The sequence below is a fragment of the Triturus cristatus genome, chromosome 4_1 (genome assembly GCF_964204655.1).
Source record: "Triturus cristatus chromosome 4_1, aTriCri1.1, whole genome shotgun sequence".
NCBI lineage: Eukaryota > Metazoa > Chordata > Amphibia > Caudata > Salamandridae > Triturus > Triturus cristatus.
Genome location: NC_140585.1, coordinates 747,265,696 through 747,293,202, shown reverse-complemented (window position 1 = coordinate 747,293,202; position 27,507 = coordinate 747,265,696). Strand labels below are relative to the sequence as shown.

General features: G+C 45.0%; 1 long non-coding RNA gene across 2 annotated transcripts in view; it reads right to left on the bottom strand.

Moving 5' to 3' along the window:
• Positions 1–27,507, bottom strand: part of LOC146855468 (uncharacterized) — a 68,928-nt gene that overhangs the window by 32,269 nt on the left and 9,152 nt on the right. For both annotated transcript variants that reach the window (XR_014980842.1, XR_014980843.1), the window contains exon 2: positions 10,724–10,912. This is a non-coding gene — a long non-coding RNA (uncharacterized LOC146855468). The remainder of the gene's footprint in view (positions 1–10,723; positions 10,913–27,507) is intronic.

The following is a 27,507-nucleotide window of genomic DNA, read 5'->3' as shown; positions in this document are numbered from 1 at the left end:
TGCATTCAAAAACAAGATCTATCACCAAGTGCAAGGCACTTGTATGGGTAGCACATTTGCGCCGAGCCTGGCATGTCTTTACATGGCCAGGTTCGAAGAAGAACATATCCTCACAGACACCAACCCGTTCACCGGCAACATCCTATTATGGCGCCGGTATATAGATGATATCATCATCTTTTGGAAAGGGGATGAGGATGCCTGTCGTTCTTTCTTCACATGGATCAACACGATCAACCCCTTCCTGAAACTTGTTGGATCATTGTCATCGGATTCCATCCCTTTCCTTGATCCTCTGATATCACTGGAAGAGGGTACTCTTAAAACAACCAACTACAAAAAACCTACAGATAGGAACAGCTTGCTCCTATTTCAAAGTCACCATCCAAAAGCACTCAGGGAGAACCTACCTGTAGGCCAGTTCCTCCGTCTACGGAGAAATTGTAACACCAGAATAGAATTCGAAAAAGAAGCTGAAACCCTATCTGTTAATCTGATCAGAAGAAATTACCTATCCAACATCATAAGACAGGCCCGTAAGAGAGCAAGAAACAACCACAGAGGAGCTCTACTTGAAGTAAAAGAGAAGAAGGAAACTGACAAACTAACCTGTGTGACATCATTCACCTCCTACTCCAACAAAATTCAAAAAATTGTCAAGAAGCACTGGAGGATATTAGAAACAGGCAATGTATCACCAGGACCGATACCACTGTTCGCATTCAAAAGGACTGAGAATCTGAGGGACATTTTGGTACATACACGTCCAAAAAATAAAAAAACCAATCCGCAACCAACCCTTTGGACACTGCCCCCCGTGTTGGGCCACTACCCATGCGGTACATGCACAGTCTGTCCTCAGACGACGGCAACCAAAGAACTGGAACTTGGACTTTCGAGACCATGGCATCAAAATCGCCACACTAATTGCTACACCAAGAACTGCGTATACTTGATTACGTGTCCCTGTGGTTCATATTACATAGGTATGACAGCGCGACCAATAAAGATACGCATAGGAGAACATAAAAGTACGATCCGTTGCAAACGCTCAGCAACGAGACTACAGGCTCACTTTCTGGAGAAAAATCATCCCCCAGACAGCCTAAAGTGGACCATTATAGAATCCAACCCTCAATGGTCCATAACTACTTTGTTTGAACGTGAACAACGATGGGTCTTCAGACTTAAAAGTGACAGTGGTGGTCTCAACGATAATATACCCTGGGTTGATCTCACTAGATGAACCACTCAGTGGGAGCATCACAAAACATCTGTCTTAGTCACTACATACATGACACAATATGGCTTCATGTTCCCTGAGACTACTATAACCATACAATACATACAACAGAATATGTTGCCCTCTCACATAACGGTTCCATTCCGCCATCTCCTTCTGTGTACTACTCCACCACTGAGACCAGATCCTAACATCGCTGCCAGGAGACATTGGCCCACGTGTCTCCAGCTGACATCTTAGTCTATAGATCTCTGTGTCTCCCAAGTACATATATATGAGTTATATCCCTGACACTTTATGGTCAGTTTACATTGTCCCACTTCCTTTCCGGTGTCTGGTTCCATTACATGCTTAGGGCCTTGATATTTCATGTTCCCCTCTTATTGCCATCTCGGTTACATTGGGAATCTCATTATTTGATCCCGTTCCAAAATGGCCGCCCCAAAAGAGCGCCAGACGACTATATCGTCATTACGTTCTATCACGTGTCACGCGCACTCCTCTGCACCAATCCCGTAGGGTGTGTATATTATGGATACTGCTGCCCCGAGTTGCCGTCCAGCAGCCGAAGCTACCGGGTAGGTGATCCGGAGCACAGAAGAAGAGTACGAAGTAAGTACTTTTTCAACACTGGAATGACAATATCTGTCATATTGCACTAGTACCGGCACCGGTCCCGTTTTCTAACCGTCTCTATTTCGAGCGGCTTAAAGTTCCGTAATTGTTCTCAGTATTTGTTCTTAGTATTTTTTGCATTATTGTACCATTACCGGCACCGGTCCCGTTTGCTAGCCGTCTCCACACCGAGCGGCTTAAATATCATAGCCCAGTCGTCTCTATCCCGAGCGGCTTAAATATCATAGCCATGCCGTTTTTATTTTGTCATATTGTACTATTACCGGCACCGGTCCCGTTTTTCTGGCCGTCTCCATCCCGAGCAGCTTAAATGTCATAGCCATGCCGTTTTTGTTCGCAGCTGCCTTCACTGGTTTTTGGCGAAGCTGACGAGGCCTGTCCTGGAACTAGGGAGGGTAGGCACAGCGATATTTTGTTTTACGGTGTATTTTTCTGGTATGTCCTTGCCTACACTGTACTCACCCTCGTAGTACTTGTTGCTAGGAAGGAGCACAGCAGTTCACTTATTGTCACGATTCATGATTAATGATATATGGACACCCCTCCCGTATGCACACTAGATACACCATAGACCCGCGGTGTTACTTTTTAGTGAGCATTCTCATCACCTAGTCTAGCCCTATACATAGGCCACTTATCTGAGTCCAAAGCATTCCAGGGACATTCTTGCCCCTTTCTATCCACATGTATGCATATGTCTAGTTAGGTTCCCCACTGGGGCACTTTCCGACACACAAGCATGCAGAGATTAATTATCCACATTACTTGAGACTGTTATTAACGGCCTTGTATTGTGTTCTTGTTCCCTTCTCTCCCACCCCACCCCCTATGTGTTTTTTGTCTCCTCTATAGGCCGCAACAAGGGACACGCAAAGACGACGTGTCTCTTATCTATCTTTTCAACAATATCTCCTATATTTAGGACTCATGGGTTTATAGGGTGTCTCTTTCCCGACTCCCATTTGACATACTTTACTCTTTTGGTCCTGATGAAACGCCCCCAGATCCATTAGGGACTATTTATGGCGCGAAACATGTCGACCCCTTGACACACTCACACTATCCACCACACGGGTGAGAGAAGAGGGATTCTATTTGTTTCATTTTCCCCTCTCACACAGGCAACTGAGATTGCTTCTCCATCCCCGTGATTTATTTTAACCTAGACCCCTAGGACATCCTTAATAAATTGTAAGTGTCCTTGGGCTCTTTTTAGACCTCACTCTCTACACCACTTCCACTTAGCCCCACACACCCCCATGCACAAATGCGGCAAACTCCTTGAAGATCTCCGACAAAGAGCCTCGTCAAACGGGCCCGTGAGGGACTGCAGCGCCACCCCCACGAGGAGCACCAGCCCAATGATGATGCTATACACCTGTTAGGGTGTGTGAGGGCACTTCTAGATCCACACAGGAGTACCTTCACTCTTTCTCGGCACACTCTAACCCACTTGGAGACACTGCACATTCTTCTAAAGCCTAATTGGCTGTCTGAGTCTCTCTTTCTCTACTCATAAGGAACTGTTACCATCTTACTGCTATTGCAATTAATTTGGGAGCCCTGGTACAGGACCTTTTCTAACAGCTCCTCGTCCCCCCTCCTTTGTTGATATTGCAATTTACATACACACACCATGACATGAATTGGTTACACAGGCAAGTACACTTCGGCTTTAGAAAAGCACAGGACTCCAACAGTGGTACCAATCTAAGATTTCACTAAAGATTCTCAACTATAGGTCTGTTCATAGGTTGGAGAAATGTCGGGTGTAGTTAAATATGAAGTAATTTGAGTGGTGGATATGTTAGTCAGTTATTTGGATAGAGAAGGGTAGGTGGCGGGATAGAAGAGGGAAAGTGGTTTGTATGTATATAGCGCTTGCTACTCCTAATGGAGTTTCGAAACACTTTTTTGGTGAGTAGCATGCTACTCTGGAACCCATAAGGAATAGTGTTGAATTCGTATGGTGAAACATGAAATTAATTTGAGTGGTGCATATGTTTGTCAGTTATTTGGATTGAGAAGAGTTGGGGAGGGGTGGAAAAGGGAAAAAGGTTTGCACTTATATAGTGCTTGTAACCCTGATGGAGTGTTGAAACGCTTTATTGGCGAGTAGCACGCTACTCTGGAACCCATTCTAGTCATCTCCTCAGGTCTTGTCATTCTATTGGGCCGTCCCGCATCTTCTAAACCTCGCCACTTAAGTCTTTGCAGCTCCCAAAACCATCTTTACTGAGGCCACCACCTACAGGCCTCCTATGGGCCCGCATAGCTGCCAAGGTTTCAGATCGCTTATTAGTGACATTTTCATAATTTCAGTGTGTGACATTTGACGGCTATGAGTGACACTTTCTCGTGAGCAAAATCAAGCAATGAAGACATGGGAAACATATAAATATCAGAAATGACACCCATTTGAGCAACAAGAAACTCTAAGAGGATCTTAAAACTGCTGCAGAGCACCACAAGTAGAAGGGCACTGTGGAACCCGACTGTACCAAACAGGATGTGAGGGGCCCCAGCGCTGATGAGCTCAGTTGCCTGATAATAAATTACCATAATTACTCAGAATCACTACAATCAGTTGACACGCGGACTCTGAGTGCTGTCCAGCCCGCCGCAGCACCAGACAAGCCTCAGGAAAGTGAGAGGATGAGGCACATAGGCTGTAATTTTTTCAAAAGACTTTAGCTCACCTGCTAGCTCTCTAAAATAATTCAAATCAGTTCTACTGTAAGCAATAGGCCTAATCCGTTTATTATGAGAAGCTATGAAAAAGTGACTAGGGATATAATTGGGGCCAATGGAATTATGTGACTGTAGAGCACCAAATTATGTGGCACAGCTGAGTAGATTTTGCAGCAAGAAAAGGCAAATTATGTGGCATAATGTGGCCCATTTTGTAAAAGTATTACTTCATTATTTCATCATTTTTAAACTTGGTAACACTGTATGGTCTTTGATTGTACCTCATTAGTACCAGTTTAACGCCCAAATATAGCAATAAGCAGCAGAAAAGTGATCAGTTCAGTTTTGCAAAGGGCCTTCCACTGCGCAGCAACGCATGATGCTGCATTTTATCAATTTTGTAACCGTTTCAGCTAGAAATAAAAAATGTTTTTGGTCAAATCTGCTGATTATGGGGAAAATGCGGCAAATCAATAATTATGCTAAAATCGCTGCAGCTGCACAATCACATAATTCCAGTGGCCCTGGATATAATGTAAAATTTCTATTGCACTGCAATAAACCCCGCAGAGAGGTATTTTTTTACTCAGAGTCTATCATATTACCACAGTACACTCATATTGGCTCTAGTGATCGGATTTTGCAATAAAGGTGGTCTCAAGAAATAGAAGAATGGAATTGGTGTGGCCTTTTAACTATAGCTTTTATAATAGAGACCTGCAATTAAAGGTCACTTTTTTCTCCATAACAAAAACATGTCACTTAAAATTCTATACATAGATTATGTGGTCCAAAGTCAAATATTCCTCTTGGTTTCATTGAGCATTGAATGAATTCAGAAACGTTAATTAGGGCATGAACACAATGTTGCCTTTCAAAACATGAAAACTTGAGTTAACAAAAGAGGAGATGGTGAACAGGTATATTTCTGATGCTTGACGTGAAAAGGAGAAGTGATTCCAAAGGGCTGCAGTGCATGTAATCAGAAGCTTGCCTGTGGGACAATAAAAGTGAAAGCAGCCTTATCTGCCCTGTGCACTGAAGCACAATGAGAGAGTAGAGGGTCTTCGTTATCCTGAAACGGACACTTCCACCAGTGGAACGGGAAGCCAAGAACTGCAGAAGCCCTCACTGAGCGGGCATCTGCTGATTATAAACACAAGCATGGATTTACAAAACTACATTTGAATTGCAGCAAGCCGCAGGTCACGTTCCCAGATCAGCTAAATTGAAGGTAGCGCACATTGACACACGCACTGGAGTGTCAAAAACTAAATTTATGGATTCGGCATGTATGAGCAACTTTTGATTCTCCAACTTCGGAAGCATTCAGAATAATGCCCAGAGCTACCTAAACTAGACCGCAGGGCCAGAGCACATGAGCACTTTTTAGACCCCGGATGGAAAAATAAATTACTAATGTTAATCAATTCACTCTTTATTTATACACACTAACTTCAGACAGTGGCCCGTACGAGTCTGCAGACCTGCGGCCCGCAACCACGTTTTCATCCTAACAACCCTCTGCTTCGAGACACACATTCCGGCTCTGTCGCCTGCTTGCTCGTCTGCCTTTCACAAATGAAATGCAGCGAGTCTACAAGTACGACGCGCTTGTAGACTCGCTGCCTTTCATTTGTTAATAGGGCACAACAACAGGGCAGATTGTGTGCCTTTGTTAAAGTAATCATGTTAATTGCAGCGCTTGACGGGCGCTGCGATTAACATGATTACTTACAAAAAGGGACACAATCTGACCGTTTTCGCGCCGCACGCATTTTAAGTGGTGGCGCGATGGTCCCGAGTTGCCTGTGTGCGCTCTGTAATCTACAATGCGTGCTCCAGGAGATATAGCTGCGCGCCCGCGCATGCGCACACGTTGGAGGGCACAGTGCCCATAACGTATTCACTATTGTAATTTTTAAGCTGTAAATATATACTCCTTCTTTAGGCTTTACTTTTACCTCTATAAATATATTATCACAAAATGTTTGTTGATAACCTTTTGTAAAGACCTCTTTCAGCTCAGGCACCCTAACATGATCACGTTATTTTAGATTTTTTTTTTTTTTTTAACTCTTTTTGTGATCTGTTCACTGTACATGGTTCTCCAGATCAATCAATCAGCCAGCATTTGTATAGCTCAGCAGTTTCACCCCTAAGGGTATCTGGGTGCTGAGGGTGCCCTGTCTTCGTTGAAAAGCCATGGCTTGAGTTTCTTTCTGAAACCAGCCAGGGAGGGTGCTTTTTGAAGGTGGTTGGGCAGGCTGTTCTAGGTCTTGGCAGCAATGTAGGAGAAGGAGCAGACCCGGCTGCGGCTGCAACGGATGTGGGGGTGGGAGGAGATTAGCTGTGTTGACTTGTCATTTCATGGTTAGTTGCCTGTCGAGGATGATGCCTAGGTTGCGTGTATTGTCTGTCGGTGTGGGTGTTGGTCCAAGTTTGACTGGCCACCAGCTGTGGTCCCATACGGAAGTGTTCCTCCCGAAGATCAGTACTTCTGTTTTGTCGAAGTTGAGTTGGAGGCAGTCATCTCTCATCCAATCGCCTACGTTGGTCATGGCATTGCAGAAGTTGATTTTGGCTTTGGCAGGATCCTCGGTGAGCGAGAGTTGAGTGTCTTCTGCGAAGGAGATTATGTTGAGTCCGTGGGATCTGATGACGTCTTCGAAAGGGGTCATGTAGATGTTGAACAAGGTGAGGCTGAGGGTGATCCTTGGGTTACGGTGCGGAGGTGAAGGGAGGCAGTTGGATGCTCTGTGTTTGTCCAGGAAGGAATGAGGCGATCCATTTGAGGGCTTGTTGCTGTATGCCAATGTTGTAGAGTCTGTCGATGATGGTGTGGTGGGAGATGGTGTTGAATGCAGAAGAAAGAACAAGGAGGATCAGGCCACCATTTCTCTGGGGTTGAGGAGCGTTCTGATGTAAGCTGTGGCAGCGATAAGCGCGATCTCAGTGCTGTGGTTGGCATGGAATCCTGATTGTGAGGCATTGAGTAAGTGGTTTTGTTCCAGGTATTCAGAGAGCTGTTGGTTGATGGCTTTTTCGAGTACTTTGGGTGGGTAGGGGAGCAGGGAGGTCGATCAGTAATTTTTTAGGTAACTGGGGTCGGTAGAGGGTTTCTTTAGGACGGGTTTGACCTCTGCGTGTTTCCGTCTGTCTGGAAAGGTTGCTGTAGACATGGAGGTGTTGAGGATGCTGGTGAGTTCTGTACTGATAGGGTTGGTTCGGAGGTTGAAGAGACGGTGGGGGCAGGGACTGTAGGAGCCCCAGAGTGAATGGATGACATGATGGCTGTAGTGGTGTGAATGGTGAGCAGGGACTAGGTGGTGATCGCTCGGCTGGTGTTCACTGGTCGGTCGAGGTAGTTTAGGCTGAGCGTGGTGGGTTGGGGGTCGAAGTTGTTGTAGATGGTGGCAATCTTGCTGTGGAAGTAGTCTGAGAGGGTGTTGCAGTGTTCTTGGGAGGGGTGGATGGTGTTCTCCATGGCTGTCAGGTTGCAGAATTCCTTAACTATTTTAAAGAGTTACTTTGTGTGGTTGGCCGCGGTATTGATGGGGCAGTAGTGGCTGCTCTCTTGGCTTTCTTGATGAGCAGGTGGTAATTGCTGAGGGCTGTTTTGTAAAGGGTTCAGTCTGAGGGGTTCTTAATGGCATAAAGTCTCACAGGGGCTTGATATGTCCAGCATACAGGCCCCAAGGATAGGCTAAAGAGAAGAAGTATGCTGTTCCTAGGGAGGTGGTAGGAGGAAGGAAATGACAGGCCACGTCAGTAATGGGGGTTACCAGAAGGTGTTAGATAGGTCAAGGTATTGAGTGTTCATCCAGGGATAGCTCCAATAAGGAGCAAGGGCCCTCACACACCCCGAGAAGTGTCATGCTTCATCATAGGGCAGCTCCTCGTTAGGCCGGTGCTGCAATGCCCAATGGGCCTCGCAGGGGGGCTCTTTGCCGGAGGTCTTCTCGGTTTGCCGTCGTGAAGCTAAATGATGTTATGTGAGGGTGCCTATGTGTAGTGAGTAGAAGTGGGATTGTGTGTGTGGGATTTAGAAATGGTTGCTGGATTCTCAAGGAGTCCCGTCCCCTCAGGTCAGGATTCCACAGGACCTACCCATGGCCTGTATGTCTCTGGATCCAGAGACAGCTGGCCATGGGTAGGTCCCATACTAGGAACCTCGTGGACTGATTTGGTCCTTCTCGCAACGCCAGCGAGCATCTCGGCCTGTCACTGTTGGGGCATCACAATCCAAATTCTGTGGTGAGCTGCTTTCCAGAAGGTATGATTGTACCTCATTTATTAATTAATTGTTTCATCACACATTAGGACTACTGTGGAATCCTGAATTGAGGGGACGTGACTCCTAGCTCGCTTTGGCCTAACACCACTTGCCGCCCCCACTGAGTAGATGAGGATAATAGGTCCTGAAGAATTGCTGAGATCCTTACGGACTGATTATAGGCATGAAACATTTAGACCCCCTGCACAACCCACTAGAACTGATACGGGTTTAATTCCCCCCTCTCAGTTCATAACTTTCTGTTTTTACTCATGGCCCAGGCAGTTGTGCTTGATGGTTCTGAGCTCTGGGGTGTTACAACTGGCTTGTTTTGAGGTTGTGTTGGCTTTTGCCATATTTAGCGGGGCAACTCTGTCAGCGCATTTGGTGATTCAGGCAGAGAACTTCTGGACAGCTTGGTCGAGGTCTGCTGACATTTCGTGTAGTGGGGTGCTGAGGGACTGTGCCCACTGAGTCTTGGTTACCTTGCCCCAGCTGCGGTGTGGAGAGCTGAGGTGTTTGGTGATGGTACACTGGGCATCGACAATGGTGAAGTGAACAATGGCGTGGTCGATCTAGGTAAGTTCTGTGACATGGGTGATTTGATTGTCGCTAGAGGTAAAAGTGGGGTTGAGGGTGTGTTAGGCTTTGTGCGTGGGTTCGGTGACTAGTTGGATGAAGCCAATGTTGTTCATATTTTCCAGGAGGGGGGTGGAGCTGACATCATTGGGGTCGTAGATGTAAAAATTGGGGTCACCGAGTAGGACATAGTGGTGGGGGGCCATGAGGTTGGAGATGGCACCTCAGAAGGCTGGTTGGGATCCCAGGGGTCTGTGGGTGAGGGTGTCTCTTATCTTAGTCTTTGCATAGGTCTGTAGTAGGAAGTTGAGGTGTTCCATGAGGGGTGTCGGGTCGTCTTTGGTAGCGGTGCATCGGATGGTTTCCTTGAAAATTATGGCAATGCTCCTGCCTTGTTTGTTGTTGGGGTCTCAGTGTATCATCTTGTAGTCGTCAGGAGTGGCGATGTGGATTCGAGGAGGGGTTGAGCAACGTTTCGGTGATGAAGGCAGCGTCAGGAGAGAGGGTGGTGATGGTGTCCAGATTTCTGTGGCGTGTTTTCAGAGGGAGCGGGCATTGAGCAGGATGCATTGGAGCAGTTCCAGGTTGTTTGTAGTCTTCTGAGTGGGAGCAGTTTGGGGTCCTGAGCAGGCAGGCGGTTCAGTGTCACAGGAGAAGCAGCAGTGACGGTAGGTAAAGGGTCCTTTTGTTGCTCAAGGGGATGACGTGAAGCAGCAGTTGTGCGGGTGTCCGGGATCCAGGGCCAGGAGCTACTCAGCAGTGAAGCGGCAGATGGTGGGAGGGCCAAGGGTAGAGAAACGATGCAGGAAAAATGGTGAAAAAACAAGCAGGGACACCAGAGAATGATCCAGAAGCAGTAGACACAATGTGCACAGGAAAACTGATTTATAAATGCAGGCACAACAAAAACAAAACTTACAACGCGGGCAACCTTACAATGCAAAAGAAACTTACTTAAAAATAGACAGCCTTTAACAAACTTAACAGATGATAGCACAGTAAACAAGCATTGAAAATGCAATAGGTCTTGCCTTTGATTAAGTTAAAGCCATTTGCTTTGCTAATGGTATTGTATAGCAAAGCAAATGGCTTTAACTTAATGAAAGGCAAGACGTATTGCATTTTCCTGGACAAGTGATGCATAAAGTGCCTGCCCCCCCGACCAGACTTTCACTTGCCCACCCACTTACTGCTGCCGTCAGAGCCTCAATCTTCCAGCATCACTTCCTATTCGCCCTACAGTGTAATAACCCGAAGTGACCCCATTCCCCTCCTTGCAGCCCCACCCCCGCACTCACCCAGAGCTCGCTGCCCCAGTCCATAGTCGCTCCTGGCTCCTCCAGAAGTGCGCTTCGTCGAGAATGAGGTGCGTGGGTGCTCCATAGATAATGGACCTCCCGCTTCATGTGGGGGTTGTCTGCTCTTGGGGATGACGATAGGGGGCACACCGCTCACTGCAATCTTCATGTGTGCAAAAAACAATGGTTCTGTCGGAAAATGAACAGGCTAACTTAATAGGTACTGAATACACGTTAGATTCTCAAGGACACACACAGACCAAAAGAAACAGGACAGAATCCAGGTCACTTGATAGAATGATGTTAATTAATGTATCAAAAACACCAAAAATATTTACAGGGTAATCCAACCAACAAACACAGGATGTAGTGAAACAATTAGTGAAACGGTGATACTTAGCACAAAACACATCACATATAACGAATATGTACAATGAACAATACATAAAGATAATCAACAAACAAGGTCCTATTTACAATACATAAGCCACTGCAATCTTCAGACGCAAAATAAATGTGCACCTTTTGGGCCACGCGCAGACACTTCAAATGTACAGTCGTCGGGTGTCCAAGCTGCACTGCCCTCGCTCCCCCCATAGCCAGCACTACCCGATCGGAGGGTCAGTGATGCAGAAACGCCTGTGCCTGTTCATTAAGGCGGGAGGATCTTGAGGGTCTGTAAACGACCTCTCGGAAATTGCTAACAGAGCTCTGAAGATGAAGTGAGAGGTGATGCTTAACCCTTTAACGTCTAACCTAAAGCAAAACCCCCTCAGATTTACGGCTGAGGCACCTGACCTGAATAGCATGCTGGGCGGTGAAGGGTTAAGTCGATCTTTACCATTAAGCCCTCCTAATGCAGAATAACCTTGACTTTCCTTCCACTGCACAGGCTGGTATACCTGACTGCAATCACAAGGGTTATCTAGGTAATTTGTCTTGTGGCAAAGTGCAATATTTAGAGCCACCTTCTTGCTTGGTGGATTTCATCACAATTGTACCTGATAAGAGACTGTTTATTGATCAATTTCTGCTAACAGGTTTTATATAGTGCTTCATACTGCGGTTTACAAGCACTATAAACTGCACATGGTGCCACTGGTCAATTTGTGCTGTTATGGCTGATTCGTTCTCACTGGGAAGCGCACTCGGGATATTCAGATCACCGCATGGGTCAGCGGCGAGCGTTCTATCCACCGAGACTCCCTCACAGTCTCCTAACTTGGTGTCCTCGTACATTGTGTAGGCCGGATGCGGGTGAGCGATAGTACGTTAGCAGAGACGCAGCCCCGTCCTCGCGCCCCTGACTGGAGGAAAGGTTTACATGAGAAATGTTAGCTGGAGGGGAGGTGCGGGGGTAAGAGGAACCCCTTTGCCAGCACACCAGCCTGGGTGAGAAGCTGGACAACACCTCTTCTTGGAGGTGAGTAAGTATTTCCAGTGGTTGCTGCTGTGTCCGCTGGAGGCCAAAAGGAGAAGTCAGGGTGTTTGTGGTCCCAGCTCATGGCATGTGACCAGGGTGGGTGTCAGCAGAGGGTGGAAGGGTGTCAGGAGGGAGTCAGAGGTGACCCATTGGGAAGGACGGGTTGAGACACGGGGACGATCTGCAGAAAGTTATTGCCTGATGAATTAGACGGAGGGGTAAAGAGAAGGGACCCGCTGTCATCCCAGCAGGATCCACCAGTGAGGCAGAGGGGCCCAACTATTGACTGTCATCCGACGAGCTACCAGACAATGCACCCTGCAGCAGGATGTTACCTGATAAATCCCCATGTCCTCCGGTGAATATCCTGGTGGTATCCGGCCTTGGTCCATGCATGGATTGCCCTGTTGAGCAGTATTGAAAGGCAGCAGCGACTAGACTAACAAGCAAAACAAAACAAAAACATTGTTGCGCGCCGGCTTCCTTCAACTCTGGCTCCGTCGTGCGTGCGCGCGCACTGTTTAAAGTGAGAGCACGCCGGAGCCAGAGTTGAAGGAAGTTGGCGTGAACAAGATGGCGGCGGACTGTCCACTGTCCCACGGACCAGCGCATGCTGTCTGCTAAGGACAGATGGCGAGAGCAGCCATCTTTGTCCATGCAGGCACGTGCATGAGCCCACGGCAGAGAATTGATTCCAAAAGGTCTCCTCTCTGGCGAGAGCAGCGCATGAGCTGCTTTTGCCAGGCGAGACCTAAAAACAAAGCTTACAATGCAGGCCAAACTACAGGAGCGCAGCGAATACAGGGAGGGGGGGTAACCTGGGACCCAAAAGCGGTTCAAAGTGAGATCGAGGCTTAGGTGGTACCTCTGTGGTACGAGGAGCGGCAATCTAGACCTAAGAGAAGGGCGATGGGAAAACAATTCTGCCGTATTTCCTATTCGGGTGTGGTTTAGATGGTGAGATGGTTATAAACATCTGTAAATGACAGTAATACAATCATTTAGTGGTATGTGTTCTGTTAAAAGGGTTTGTTACTGCCTTTTTCCCCTTGGTGTGCGTAATAAAATTATCAAGTGCTGTTTTTGATTTCTCTAGTTTTTATTCGTATTTTTGAGGCAATTACAAAACATCAATTTTAGCAAATACTATGTTGGTACATCTGGTCCGCTGAATTTATTTTCGTGTTACAAGCAAGTTGAAAAGCTTTTGCTCTGCTTAGCCTTGGTCCTTATTAATGCTGACTTCTGTGCCAAGTAATAGACCAGATCAGTGAATGCCTTCTTTGCCTGCATCTGTGGGAACATTAGGCACTTCGTACGCAGTGCCACTCCATTAGGCAGGAATTATTTTGTCACTCACCACAGTCAACATGGAAGATGCAAGAAAAACGTATAAAACTTCATGTTTGCAAATTTACCTATGAACTATAAATGTTGCAAAAACAAACGCTTTGTAAAATTATGAAGGTAGTGATAGGGGTTTATGGAGCGTAGACAAGGTTCTTAGTATTACTTATGTAGATACAGGAATTGCTGTCATTCTTATTGCTGGTTTCTGTTATGTCTCCGCATTGCAGATGCGGTGATACATAAAACACGCAATGGCTCTTACAGCAGTGCAGGACAATTTGGAAATCAGGGCCTGACTGGGGTACAGACACATCTTGTAGTGGTAGTGGGGCCGATCTGACCGGTCCGTCTGTGGCATTGCTTATTTTAACCCAATGGTTTCCAGTGCTTGGCACCTAATTGTCAGCACTGGCACCTATGACAGTCTGCCACATGGTGGTGCTGTTTGTCTGATTTAGAGATAAGCACAACAACAGTTGTTTATTAATTCAATAGATATTAAACATGATGAACATTTGCCCCTAAGACCTTGTTATAGCGTTGGGGAGCCTAGAAGAGTCTGAATTGTCACACTTGTAGTAGTGTAATGGTTAGTAGTTGTGCTGGTATGGTCATTGACAGCGCTGGCAGGGGACAATGGGTGGTACAAGCTGCAGTGCCACCTGATGAAGGCCCAGGTTTTTTTTACAAATTAAGTACTGTGGGCTAGTTTTTAAGTCGAAGCCTACCAGACAGCACAGTTGTCTAGCTTTGCAATGACGTCTTAGGGACATTCTCTCATCAGTTGTGATGATTTTGGACTCCAGCATGGTGAAAGCCTTCCCTCCCCAAGGCTGCAGGCATCCTCCTTACGGGCCTTCCCCATGTAGGACACCAAGCATATGGCATTCCGTTGTCAAGGACTGCATGCTGCAAAGATCTGCTGAGTCTTATTTTTGATTTCCTGTGTGAAAGGTAACTCCTTTCACTATCAACAGTTCCTATTTGCGCAGTATAGTACACATAAAAGATGTCAATTATCTCCCTAGGAGGAGTAAAAAATAACAAGCAGTGGCATAGCCAATAGGTCTCCCCTATGGGACCTTATAAGTGTTTAGCTATAGCTAATGGCTATGCCAATGTTTTTAAGCTATGTTGTAGAGAATTGTGGCTGCTGTGCAGCATGTTGAAAAGCTATAATAAAAAAGTGTCATTTTTGTTACCTTATGTATAACCAAGAAGACATTATGCACATCTGAACAAAGCTATTAAAAAAAGAATTATCATAAAAAATATCTTCTATTATTTTTGTCCTTGCAATGCTGGCAACTTCTTTCTGCCTGTTCTAATGTTTGTTATAGCTTTTTTTGTTATGGGGGAGGGGATATAAACAGGAGGTTGGGAAATAGTACCTGAATTACAACACAGGCACCAGAGGAGCACTAGGGAAGAATCAACAGATGCCAGATTCCAAGGGCAGACTGAGGTGGTGCTGAGGTAGTGCTGAGGTGGTGTGCTGGTGCGGAGGTGATGCTGAGTGATACTGAGGTGGTGCTGAGTGATGTTAAGTTATGCTGTGGTGCTGCTGCACTGGTGCTTGGGTGGTGCTGAGTTGGTGCTGTACTGAGGTGATGCTGCGTTAATGCTGAGGTGCTGCTGCTGAAGTGGTGCTGCACTGATGCTGAAGTGGTGCTGCACTGATGTTGAAGTGGTGCTGCTTTGGTGCTCAATTCCTGCGGAGGTAGGCTGCATTGATGCTGAGTTGGTGCTGCACTGGTGGTGGTGCACTGATGAGGGGGAGGAGGTGGTGCTGTGCTGATGTTGAGATGGTGCTGTACTGATTTTGAGGTGGTGCTGCACTGAGCTGAGAGTGCTGAGGTGGTGGTGCACTGCCTACTTGTAGGATTTTTTGTTAAGTAACCTCACATTACATGTCACGTTTGGAGAGCACGAGGAGGCATCCCTGGATATTGATTTTATTTCACCAAAATGAAGATTTAGAAAGCATCAAAAGTTGGAAGCATACAACTTCAAGCTGCTTCCATTTTCATGAAACTGAGCAATAACAGCATGTTTCCCTCTTTAATCGTATCCAAATAATCATGATGTAAAAAGTACAATGTAAATAGGTTGCTCCTATTGTCGGCCGTTTTCTTAAACTACACCTGCATTAGGTAAGTGTATTATTAATGGTTTGGGCGTTTGAGCTAATGAAACCAAAAATGTTATAGGATGAAACCCGTTACAGAACCAAACCCTGGAAGTTGAAACCCCTTGATAGGTGGACAGCTATTATTATTTTTTTAATATAGGCAAATAATGTATTATGTAAATATTCTCTGGAAAATAATGAGCCCATTTTGAAGAACACATCATAGGGAAAATGAGAGGATCTGTCATATTTCTAGGAAGAATCACCTCCGTGGCACGAGGCTCTTATTGTGCCTGTATCCACTACGGTTTCAGCAGACTAAGCACATGAGTGTTTCAATAAGACTGATCTGTGCAGGCAGTTGCGCACCTGAGAAGGCAGGCATGTATCTACTGATAGATTATGAGCAGGCAGGGCAGACTGCTTGCCTGGGGGGGGGGGGGGGAGGGGACAAAAGTTGAGGGGGCAGAGTCTGGTGGGAAGAATGGAGGGAGAGAAGCAAAGCAGAGCGAGCGACAGAGAAGCTAAGAGACATGGGGGAGAGAGAGACTGCTGAGTGGAGGCAGAAACAGGCAGAGAGGGAACAGAAACAAGCACAGATGAGCGACATGAGATAAGCAGGAAAAAAGGTAGAGCAAAAAGGCAGCGAGAGAGAGGTAGGTTGAGAGAAGTGATAGAGGAATAAAAGGAGAGGAATAGCGGTTGGGCAGGAGAAAGAAATAGGCAAATTATAGAAAGACAGGAAGGTAGAGTTACCCTGGGTTTGACGACTGGTTGTTGCAGGTAGAGCGAGGGGAGGAGAAAAGGTCAGCAGAGAACAGAGGAATGTGGGGGCAAGGGGGCACGAAGGTATGAGGTAGAAGACCGGCACAGTGAGGGAGAGACAGCGGGACCGAGATTGGCAGTTTCCCGCCAGACGAAGGCAAATAACAAGAGAGACAGATGACATTAAGCCATTAAGAAAAGAAAAACAGGCAGCAACGGTGAAAAGTGCACAGGGAAGAAGGGGCTAGCTAAATCTACAGAAAGGGATCACATGAAGGAAGATGCACAGGCAGATGGGCAGGGAGTCAAGCATACCTAGAGTGAGAGAGGGAAGGACATACACAGCAGTCACAGAAAGAGCACGGACAGATTATAGGAGAGGCGTGAGAGATGCCCTCAAGCCAGTCTGAGGTGGGTGTCCTATTAAGATAGGGAGTGAGCCAGCAGAGAAGAGGGTAAAGGGAAGGGCATGCTCGTGGGAGGCAGAGAGTGGACACTAACAGGCATAGATGCAATAGAAGGGGGGGGGGGGAAGTGCGCACAGAGAGGAGAGGCACACGCACATGCTGATAGCGAGGGGTTTAGCTTTCATCCTTAGCTCTCGGACAAACCTACATAACTTCCACAGCCTCTGCAGCGCTGAGTGCAGCAAAGCGAGCGCCACCAAACACGACAGATTCAATACACATCAAAAAATAAATCGGGGTGTAGACTTTTTAGTGCACTTTACAAATTAATGTCTGCGCCTCGACAATGGTCCGGAAAAGCTATATTCCACGGATGAAGGCAGAGCCCTTTTTAGCTTTAAAAGACTAAAGGCCATATGTAGGTAATTTCTATTTACCGATTCCTAAATACCGAATTTTACCGATTCGGTATTTAAGAATCGGTAAATAGAATGTAGGTAAAAAAATAAATAAAAAATAAAAAATTGGTAAATTTTACCAAATCGGTAATATCCGTTATTACCGATTCAGTATTTACCGAATCGGTAATAAGGCATACCTTCCCAGTCATGGAGGCCCATAGGAATGAATGGGAAGCCATTCACTATTACCGATTCGGTAAATACCGAATCGGTAATAGGGGGAGCATATTCAAGGGTGGCAGGGTGTCACATTGATACCCTGTTGCACCCCTGATTCGTGCATGTGTGCACATTTGGCGCACATACATGCCCTAAGGGCATGTATGTCTGCCACATGGCACTTTTAAAAAAGCACAAAATTGCTTTTGAAAAGGTATTCGGTATTTACCATCAACTTGTAGTTGGTGGTAAATAACCAATTCTTAAACCAAAAATGCACTCACTTGAGTGCTCCCTAAATAGGATTTAAGGATTTGGTAATTTACCGATTCGGTATTTTACCGATTTCTTAAAATACCGATTCGGTAAATTACCGAATCCTTAAAACCTGCCTCCTACATTAGAAAGGGCTAAATACCGGTCGGTAACGGGAAAATTACCGATTTTCGGCCGTTACCGACTGGTATTTAGCTATCTACATATGGCCCTCAGGGTGGCTTGTTACATGGTGATGAATGAAATGACGTTTACATTCAAGAGGAGCCGAGATGAACTCGGTATATCCAGTGACAGTCATTGTTACTGGCTGGGACGGGGCTCATGCCTCCAGCCACGTCGTCCAAGGTGGCGGCCGGATGAAGGCGGAAGCTGCACGCGAGGCAGAAGTATAAAACAAGACACATTACACTTCAGGAAAACTACTAAAAAAGCATTAGAATACATCCCGCACAACCTTCATGAAATCAGACAAAACAAGAAGTTAAGGCTATGCTTTACAGCCATTTGCTAAGCGCATTTTGTATGCAAAGCCCAACGAGAAGCGCCAAACGGAGAAGAAAATAGTAGGCCAAAACATACATAGCCAAAACTGAAAGCCCACAAGTAATAGGGCCAGTAGCCATAGACAAAAGCCACGCCTCAAGCGAATAGACAAATATAGGGGATTAACTACAGAAAAGCAAGGATTTCCTAAGGGCGCACAAAGGAACAAATGGAAACAGGTGGGCGTGGTCTAAGCTCACAGAGGAGATACTGCATGGTGAGAGACAGCACATGATTGAGAAAATAGGGGTGCCCCTGAGATTAATTCCTAAATCAGGGTGCTTGTAACATTCGTTTGCAGAACAATTTAGGAACAATGTTTAAAAACACAAGGACCTACAGAGCGGACAAAATGAATAAATATATATAACAGTAGGTGCAAAATTATGAGGTATGCTTTATTTATGTCACTTTATATATAGATTGTAAAAGGATTACGTATCATATTCATGTATTTTGATGAAAATAAGGACAGAAAATAGAACATATGTCTCATATAATGTTAGAAGCAATTTGTTTTTTTTGAATAAATCAGAAATCAAACATGATAAATAAACGCAGGTATGAATCTACAATAGATTTGTACAAAGTAACAAATTTCAACTTTAAGTAGTCATGGCTGGGTCGTTGTTAAATCCTACGTGCGTTTCGGCTTGAAGCCTTCATCAGGATGCCATGTAACTGTGCTTTCGTTATCCTCAAGAGGATAGCGGTATCCCCAGAGAAGAGATGTTGTTGCGATGTGCAGAGATCAGTCTCGAGGTATAAGTCCAAGACGGATAAAAGGAAATGCCTTGATTTTGTGGCTTGATACTAAATCCTTCCATATATGTGTATGGATATGGACATCCTGGACTGAAAGATTTTTCACATATAGCAGGTACTCAGTTAGAGTCTGGAATACAGTGATACTCGGCTCACTGAGAGGAAAATGGAAGGCTGCCGCTATGCATGTAAGCAGGCTTCAGGAATAAGTGGATCCTCCCGACCTTGGTAAGATCCTTTTTCGGGACCCACTGTCTTCCGTGACGAGCTAGAGAGCCGAGTACTCGGGGACCGCAGAGACAGCACATGCGCACTGCTTTGGCTCGACCTAAAAAAAGCAAAAATACTTATTTGGCAAGCTTGAAACTCTTGTTTGAAAATGAAGTTTAATACAGAATTTATTAGCTTTGAATCAAATTTTTCTTATATCTGGGAAGGGAAAAGAGCCAAGCAAGAATATCCAGAAGTAAACCCAGTAGAACAAGTAGCAAATCACGTACCAAAATAGTACCAAGGGGGTGGAGAGCGCAACGAAAATAAGGGACATTGAGGCACATTTATCACTTGTAAAGACATCACAGGAAAATACTCTTCCTCGTCTTGGATTTTGAACAGCATATAGAATTCTCTGAACAGGCCATCATCTTCGCATGGAAATGACAGTTTCTAAGGCTCACAAAATCATGAAGATAACTTGGGCTTTTGCAAACCCTTACATTCTTGCGAGTTGGCCTAAGTTCCAAACGGGAAGAGATACCCTCAGAAGAATCAGTTTCACAAAAACTGTTACAACCTGGATTAACATGAACAACACGCCTATGATTCCAGATACGTCCATCATTGGTTTTAACAGCATTTTTGAACAGTTTCACCACACTTTTTATATCAGTGAATTTTGACCAATTTAGACATCCTACCGGAGCCTTGACCTTGACTCTGTCACCCACTTTGAATTTAACAATCTTACCAGATTTATGATTGTCAACATAGATCTTCCTTTTCCTTTGAATAATTATTTCCTTTTCCCTCCAATTACCAATACCATTATCTTTTAACCCTTTGTCCAAAGTCATCCTCCCTGGACACAAAATGGTGTTCGGAGATCTTCCTTTGAACAACTCAAAAGGTGTCTTTCCAGTTGTAGAATGAGGTGTAAATCTGTAAGCAGAAATTTTACGTTGTAACTCATCCTTCCAGTTTAAACAGTTAACCCTCGCCAATTGTATACTCTCTTTCAATGTTTTGTTCAACCTCTCAATTGCTCCATTAGCCTCAGGATGATAAAGCAAAATCTTCTTGTGTTCAATTCCACACTTCAATAAATATTCCTCCATTTCACGTGAACAAAATTGTGGCCCATTGTCTGATAGTAAGGAACATGGAAAACTTTCACGCTTGAAAATGGAATCCAAAAATTTAATTATACATTGAGTAGTTCACTTCAATCCACCGAGAGTATAAATATAACAAAACAATCAGATAAGGAGTTTGATGTTCACCATATAGAGGACCAACAATATCAATCGCTACTTCATCCCAAGGACACATGGGTAATCTCCTACAAACCATAGGTGGATGTCTGGGTTTAAGAATTTTGTCACTTAATGAACATGGAACACAATCACGTACTGCCCGTTCTACAATGAGATCCAGACCTGGCCACCAATAATCAAGTCTGATTCTTTCTTTGGTTTTTTAAATTCCCATGTGTCCTTCATGTGCAATCTGAGTAATATTTTCCCTTAAACACTCGGGTGGAACTAATCTTGTGCCTCTGGTTAAGATACCATCCACAACAGCTAATTCATTAGAAACTAACGACCATGGTTTCTCAAGACTGTTTTCTTTTCCTTGTGACAATAACTCCATCACACCCACCAATTCTGAATCATTCTTCAACACCTCCTTCCACTCATCTTCTTTAATCACACCTAAAGTGATGTCACACACTTTAACCTCAAACTCATCTACCATCCCCTCCTCACAACACAAACTATTTGAATCCACGCTGTCAACTAAACGTGAGAGACAGTCAGCCGACACATTAGTTTTTCCAGGAATATATTAATAATTTAAATTATATTCCTGTAAAGAGATAACCCACCTCCTGATCCTAGAGGAGATAGAGTCAAGACCTTTTTTCTCAAAAACTTCCTTTAGAGGCTTATGATCAGATCTTACAGTAAAAGAGGTGCCCCAAACAAATTTCCTAAATTTATTGAGCGCCCAAAATATGGCAAGGGCCTCTTTTTCAATGACCGAGTAATTAAGCTCAGCACCCCTAAGACATCTCGAAGCACACGCAACCAAATGCTCATGACCAATTCTCGACTGAAAAAGCAGAGCACCCAAACCTTTTTTGCTTGCATCGGTCATGATGAACGTTGCATCACCTGGTTTAAATGCTTTTAAATCAGGTGCATTCTTAAGATCCATTTTAACTCCTGAAAACTCTTCTTTACACACCTCATCCCACACAAATTCCGCATTTTTGAACAGTAACTTCCTGAGATGAATAGTTTTATCAGCAAAATTTCTAATGAATTTGTTATAAAACTCAGCCATGCCTAAAAAAGAGGAAAGTTCCTCCTTTGAACACGGTTCTTTCAAATTCACTATGGTATCAACCAACTCCTTTTTTGGTCTGACTCCGCTCCCAGAAATGTGGTGACCAAGGTAATCAACTTCAGTTACCCCAAATTTACACTTGTCACGACGTAAAGTCAGACCTGCTTTGAGTAATCTCTCCAAAACCTTTATAACTCATCTATCATGCTCTTCGAGGTTTTTCCCAAATATCAAAAGATCATCTTGATAACATCTAACACCAAGAATCCCTTTGATGACATCATTCATAATTCTCTGAAAAACAGATGCTGCTGACACCAACCCAAAAGGCATCCTTAGAAATGTAAATGCCCCCATGGGGGTTACAAACGCAGTCAACTCCTGTGAATCTTTGTTAAGAGATACCTGGTGATATGCTGATGCCAAATCCAAGGTACTAAAATAGCATGCACCTTCTAATGTCGAAACCATTTCTTCAATATTAGGAAGCGGAAACCTGTCCACCACCACCTCTTTGTTGAGAGCCCGAAGATCTACACATAGACGAATCTCATTGTTGGCCTTCCTCGCTACCACTATGGGCGCCAACCACTCTGTAGCCTCCACTGGTTCTATCACCCCAACACTCAGCAACCGATCTAACTCTATTTGAACTGCTTCTTGTACATTGATAGGAATACTCCTTACTTTTGCTGCAATGGGTCTAGCACCAAGGTTAAGTTTAATTTGATGGCTATACCCTTTTAAACAACCTAAAGTGTTTCTAAACAAACCTTCAAACATCTTTATAAATTTGTTTTCCACATTCTCAATAGACTGTACTTGCACAGGGGGGTTGCTATTCGGATTGAGGATTATACCCAGGCGTGCTTGATGAGTCCAACTCAACAAATTGTCTCCTTTCTCTGCCACATATACCTTTGTATCAGTAAACCTTCCATTGCACTCCACACAGCTCAAGAAATACCCCAACATTTTTATGGGAGTACTCCCATAACCTGTTGGTTTAACATCTGATTTTAACAATTTGACATTTCCTTTAAAACTCTTCACAAATTCTTCTTTAGCAATGAATGTAAGATGAGAGCATGAATCAAATTTCATTTTGATCCTTACATCCCCCACCTTGTCCCATTCAGTAGGATGTTCCACACCACACTCATTCACTTGGAAAGAGACTTCTCTTACTTCATTCTTGCTGTTGGGATTAGTCAGAAAACGACAATTCCTAGTGAAGTGACCCCTCCTCCCACAAGAGCTACACATAACCTTAAGAGCAGGGCATTCCCTCGCATTTGCTTTGTGACCAAATTTACCACATCGATAACATGTGCCCTGAAAAACCAACATGCTCCTCCTTTCTTGAGGTACACTCCCCGCCTTATTTTCTTTTTCTTCCTCTCCACCCTTGTAGTTGACTGAATCACTTTTCTTTTTAACCTGACACACAATCTCTTCCACTTTCTCTTCATGAGAAGATAACTTTCCTACTTTGCTCAATTCCCCCACACATTTGAGCATATGTTCTACCCGTTTAGCAATAATCATTACTTCCTCTAACAGTGGTCATCCTTTAACCAAAGCTCCTCTCTTATTTTATCACTGCTGCATCTTAAGACAAACTGATCTCGTATTCTCTCCTTCACAAGCTCACCAAATTTGCAACTCAAAGCTAACTTTCTTAGAGCAGTCACAAATTCCTCCACTTTTTCCTCTTTACCTTGTTCTCTTAAACCAAAATAATAACGCTCCATAATGGTGCTTACTTTTGGAAGATAATGCAGATCTAATTGTTTGATACATATCTCGTATTCATTCAATCCCCTTTGAACCGCAGGGCTCAACTCTGGTAAATTTTCCAAGACCTCCTGTCCCTCACCACCTAAACAGTGAAGTAGCAATGCTTGTTTCCTCTCTGCACTCAAATTTGTACCACACACTCTTGCATAATTTTCAAAAATGTTCCTCCATTTTTTCCACTTCACTGGGGGTTCCCCTGGATTTGACAGGAAAAACGGGGTTGCAGTTACATTCTGCATCTCAAAAGAAAAATATTAACGTTCTTTTCCTACAAGTTCTTAAAATTATTTCTCAAATCACAAAAAATAAAATTATTATCAGTTTTCTTGCCAATGCAAATAAGTTCCTTTCTTTTGTTAAAAAAAAAAAAGTTAAAAAAATGTTGTTCCCTCCAGAGTCAAGGTGTGCCTATCACCGTGATGACACACTTTTTTTTTTTAACCTCTGGACCTTAGTTGCTCTGTGTCCCTCTTGTTCTCCTTTAAGTAGATATTAATAAACAAATTTGTATCCTTTCCTGTTGTTTTCTGAAGATTTTAATGGTAAAACTTCCGCCCACGCAAACTTTTGATCCTTTTTTTATGGTAAATTGGGCTTGTTTTACCAACAAAGAATTCACCTAAAATGGCCGCCGTCGTCCTGACGTAAACCTTCGGTCTTATTTCCGCAGGAATTTGGGCATGTTTCTTTGCGCAGCGCTGAACTTGCCTGCAGCCTTGTTTCCTTAGGCAATTGGGCTCAGCATAATGACGCGTCACTCACCGTGAAACGCAGATGGTCCTTGCGTTTCAACAAGACAGTGTTATCTCTCTTCCAAACCACAACACCTCTCTGGATCCAATGACAGCAGCGCGCTCGGACCCTTCCTTGCAATGCTTCTCAAACACAGGTACTTACTCCGTTTCCTTATATTTCTTGTTAACCGTTATCCCGCACCAGTTCGTCTTTTCGGCTTTAATTATACCTTCCGATGTTGGGGTTAAAACTTATGCGCATTACACGCGATCGTCGCCAGTGAAATAAAGTCAATTGAACCTTTTATAGGCAAAATGCGAGAGAGGCTTTATTTAATTAACCCCATCCATCAACGAGCCGAACCAACTGTCCAACTCAGAACACTGCGAAGTCCTGGTTCCACGTGAGAACATAGCACGTGGAACCAGAACGTTATCACAGTTTGGCATATGACGAAGCTCAAATTCTTTACCTCGCACTGAACTCAGCGGTCTACAAGTGCCCTTCTCATCTGCCCAAAAATTGCCACATCACCACTACACTGGCTGCCAGTAGAACAGCATTCAAGACGGGCTGCATTAACTTTAAATCTCTGTTTGACAGCAGCCCAGCCTTTATTACAGCCCGTATCCAAAAATACACACACACCCGTAACTTGAGATCCATCTATTTGAATCTTCTTACTATCCCCTCTTTCAAAAAGAAGAAACTAGGGGGCTCCAGATTCTCTATACTCGCCCCCCAGATCTGCAACTCCCGTCCACTCGAGATTAGGACTACCCTATTACACTAGATTCAGGCACCTTCTAAAAACATGACTCTTTAGAAGAGGATACGACTGACACTATGAGCAGAGCAGTGTGTAATATTTCTGTTACCCTAGCGCCAAGAAATCAATCGGTGAATGCGCATTATATAAATGCTAGTAACATAACGTAACATAACCCGCTTCATCTGGCATGCAGAGCACCCCTCTAAGAGTTTGCTAGCACAGAAAGGCCAAATCGATCACCTCATTGAGGACTCCTAACCACGCTCTAAGTTTGGCATCCAGCAACATGCTGCCTGATTGTGCGAGGAGTGCACAGTATTTTTCCGAATGCATGCAATCTCTGGAAAGTTTTGGGCAAATAAGTAATAGTATGTCTTTTCCCGAGGCTCCACATTCATAGCAAAGTTATCTGGATACTGAAACGCCATTGGCTTTTCGGAACATTAGTTCCTCCTTTGCCCTTCCTGATGCGTACTTGGCTCTGTGGGCTATCATGGAGCTCATTGCCGACAGCCCACAGGACAGTGGAATGGGGCAGTAATGCTGGCTGATTCGCCTTGCAATTTGGGCAAATTTGAGTTTTTACTTACATTTTTGGTGACCTTCTTTTGGTAATGATGCATAACCAAGTATTACGGGACCAGACTGTTGAATATATTGACATATAATCGAGTAGATCTATTGCCCCTCCTGTGACCAAGATCAAAGGTGATTGGCCTACCGGCACATCTATTTTTTTTTTTTTTTTTTAGTTCAAAAACCTTTATTTCAACATTCAACAACCATACATCCTCTCGCCTACAACCTCACGGGCCGGCTGTAGTAGACAATATATCGAGATTTCAACCCCCATGTACACAGCCAATCTGCCGACAACCCGGGGGTCCGGCGGCACAGTTATATATATACCCGTCTGAGTGTCCGTGATGTGTATTACATAGCAGTCCCGGGCCACAGGATGAGGATGTGTCCATCAGGCCCGCTCGGACCACACACCATCAGCTATCACACGAGTCTCGATCACTCTGGGCCAGCGAACACAGCACCCTGCGACATATGTCCCCACCTGTCTCTTCCCCACCACGGCCAAGCCGCAATGATCACCTGTTAGTCGGATGCCACACCAGTCAGCACTGCGCTAGCTGGTACCTGACGTTCCCCTTCAGCGGAGCTAGTCTGCGCCGACAGATACGCTCTAAACGGATCCCATATGTCTTTAGCCCTGCTCTTCAATGGTTGCGTTTCGGCATAGATCGCATTCTGGTCCTGGCAGTACAGAACATCCTCCAGCCACTCCTTGAACTTTGGTGCTCGACCCCTACCCCACCGACATGCAACCCGCCGTTTCGCAAGCAACAGTGCAATGCTAACAAATTTACGGTGCTCCTTAGGTACCGACGCTGCATGGCCCAACAGCATTACGAGCGGGTCCAGTTCAACCACAGCCCCCACCATAGCCGTCAGCGCAGTATGGACCTGCAACCAGTAGGCAGCCACCCATGGACACATCCAAGCCAAATGTAGAAAATCCGCCCCCTCCGAGCGGCACCTTTCACATTGGTCAGTATCCGACAACCGAAATCGAAGCTTCCTAACAGGAGTGTAGTACCAACGCTGCAAAAACTTATAATGGATCATACGCAATCGGCAGCTGGAGGAGATCTGGGAAGTGAGCTCGCAACAATACGCCCACTCTGCCTCCGTGATATCCCTACCCAACTCAACCATCCAACCTCGAAGCGCTTTACCGCCCGCATTCCCACCACACTCTTGAATACTGCGGTATAGCTGAGAGACCAAATGCCTACCATTCGTAGAAGCAAGCAGAACCTGCAGCGGTGTCACCACCTCAGGTTCCTCCGGATAATGCGGTATCACCAGTCTCATCCCTTGCCGCAAACGGAGATAGTAAAAGACCTCCAGCAGATTAGGCTGATAGCCCTCAAAAAATTGCTCTTTCGTCTTGAACTGACCATTCACGAAAAGATCTCCCCATTGTCGGATCTTTATCTTAACACATAACCCGCGGAACCCTCCTTCCTGTAACAGAGAGAGGCTCGGATGATAAACCAGCGGCAGCGACGGAGCATATAGCAGACTATAGGTCATCCTGCGCAGTATGCGCTGCCAGGCATCAATCGTGCACGTCACGGTGGTGAGCGGCGTTTCAATCGCAGTGACGGGACCATGTATGAGACCCTGCAATGGCAGAGGCCGAGCTATCCAGTCCTCCACCACCAACTGCGGCATGCAGGGCGTAGGGGTAAGCCAATGGTAAGCAAAGTGTGCCTGCGCGCTCAGGTAATACGCTTGGAAGTCGGGAACGTCAAATCCCCCCTTACTGTACGGCTGGGTAATAGTCGACCAAGCCAGTCTGGGCTGTTTACCAGCCCAAAACAGTCGCAGTAACTCAGAGCGCAACGTCCGGAAAAAAAAAAGCACCTGGGTAGTATGGTATGTTCTGGAAAAAATACAAGAAGCGAGGCAACACCACCATTTTAATCAAGGAGGCCCTACCAGCCATCGTCAACGGCAATGAGATCCAGCGCGTAACATCATCCGTCAACTTACTTATGGCTGTACCATAATTCAGCCGCAAAGTCTCTTCCCGGCTTTTCGAAATTCG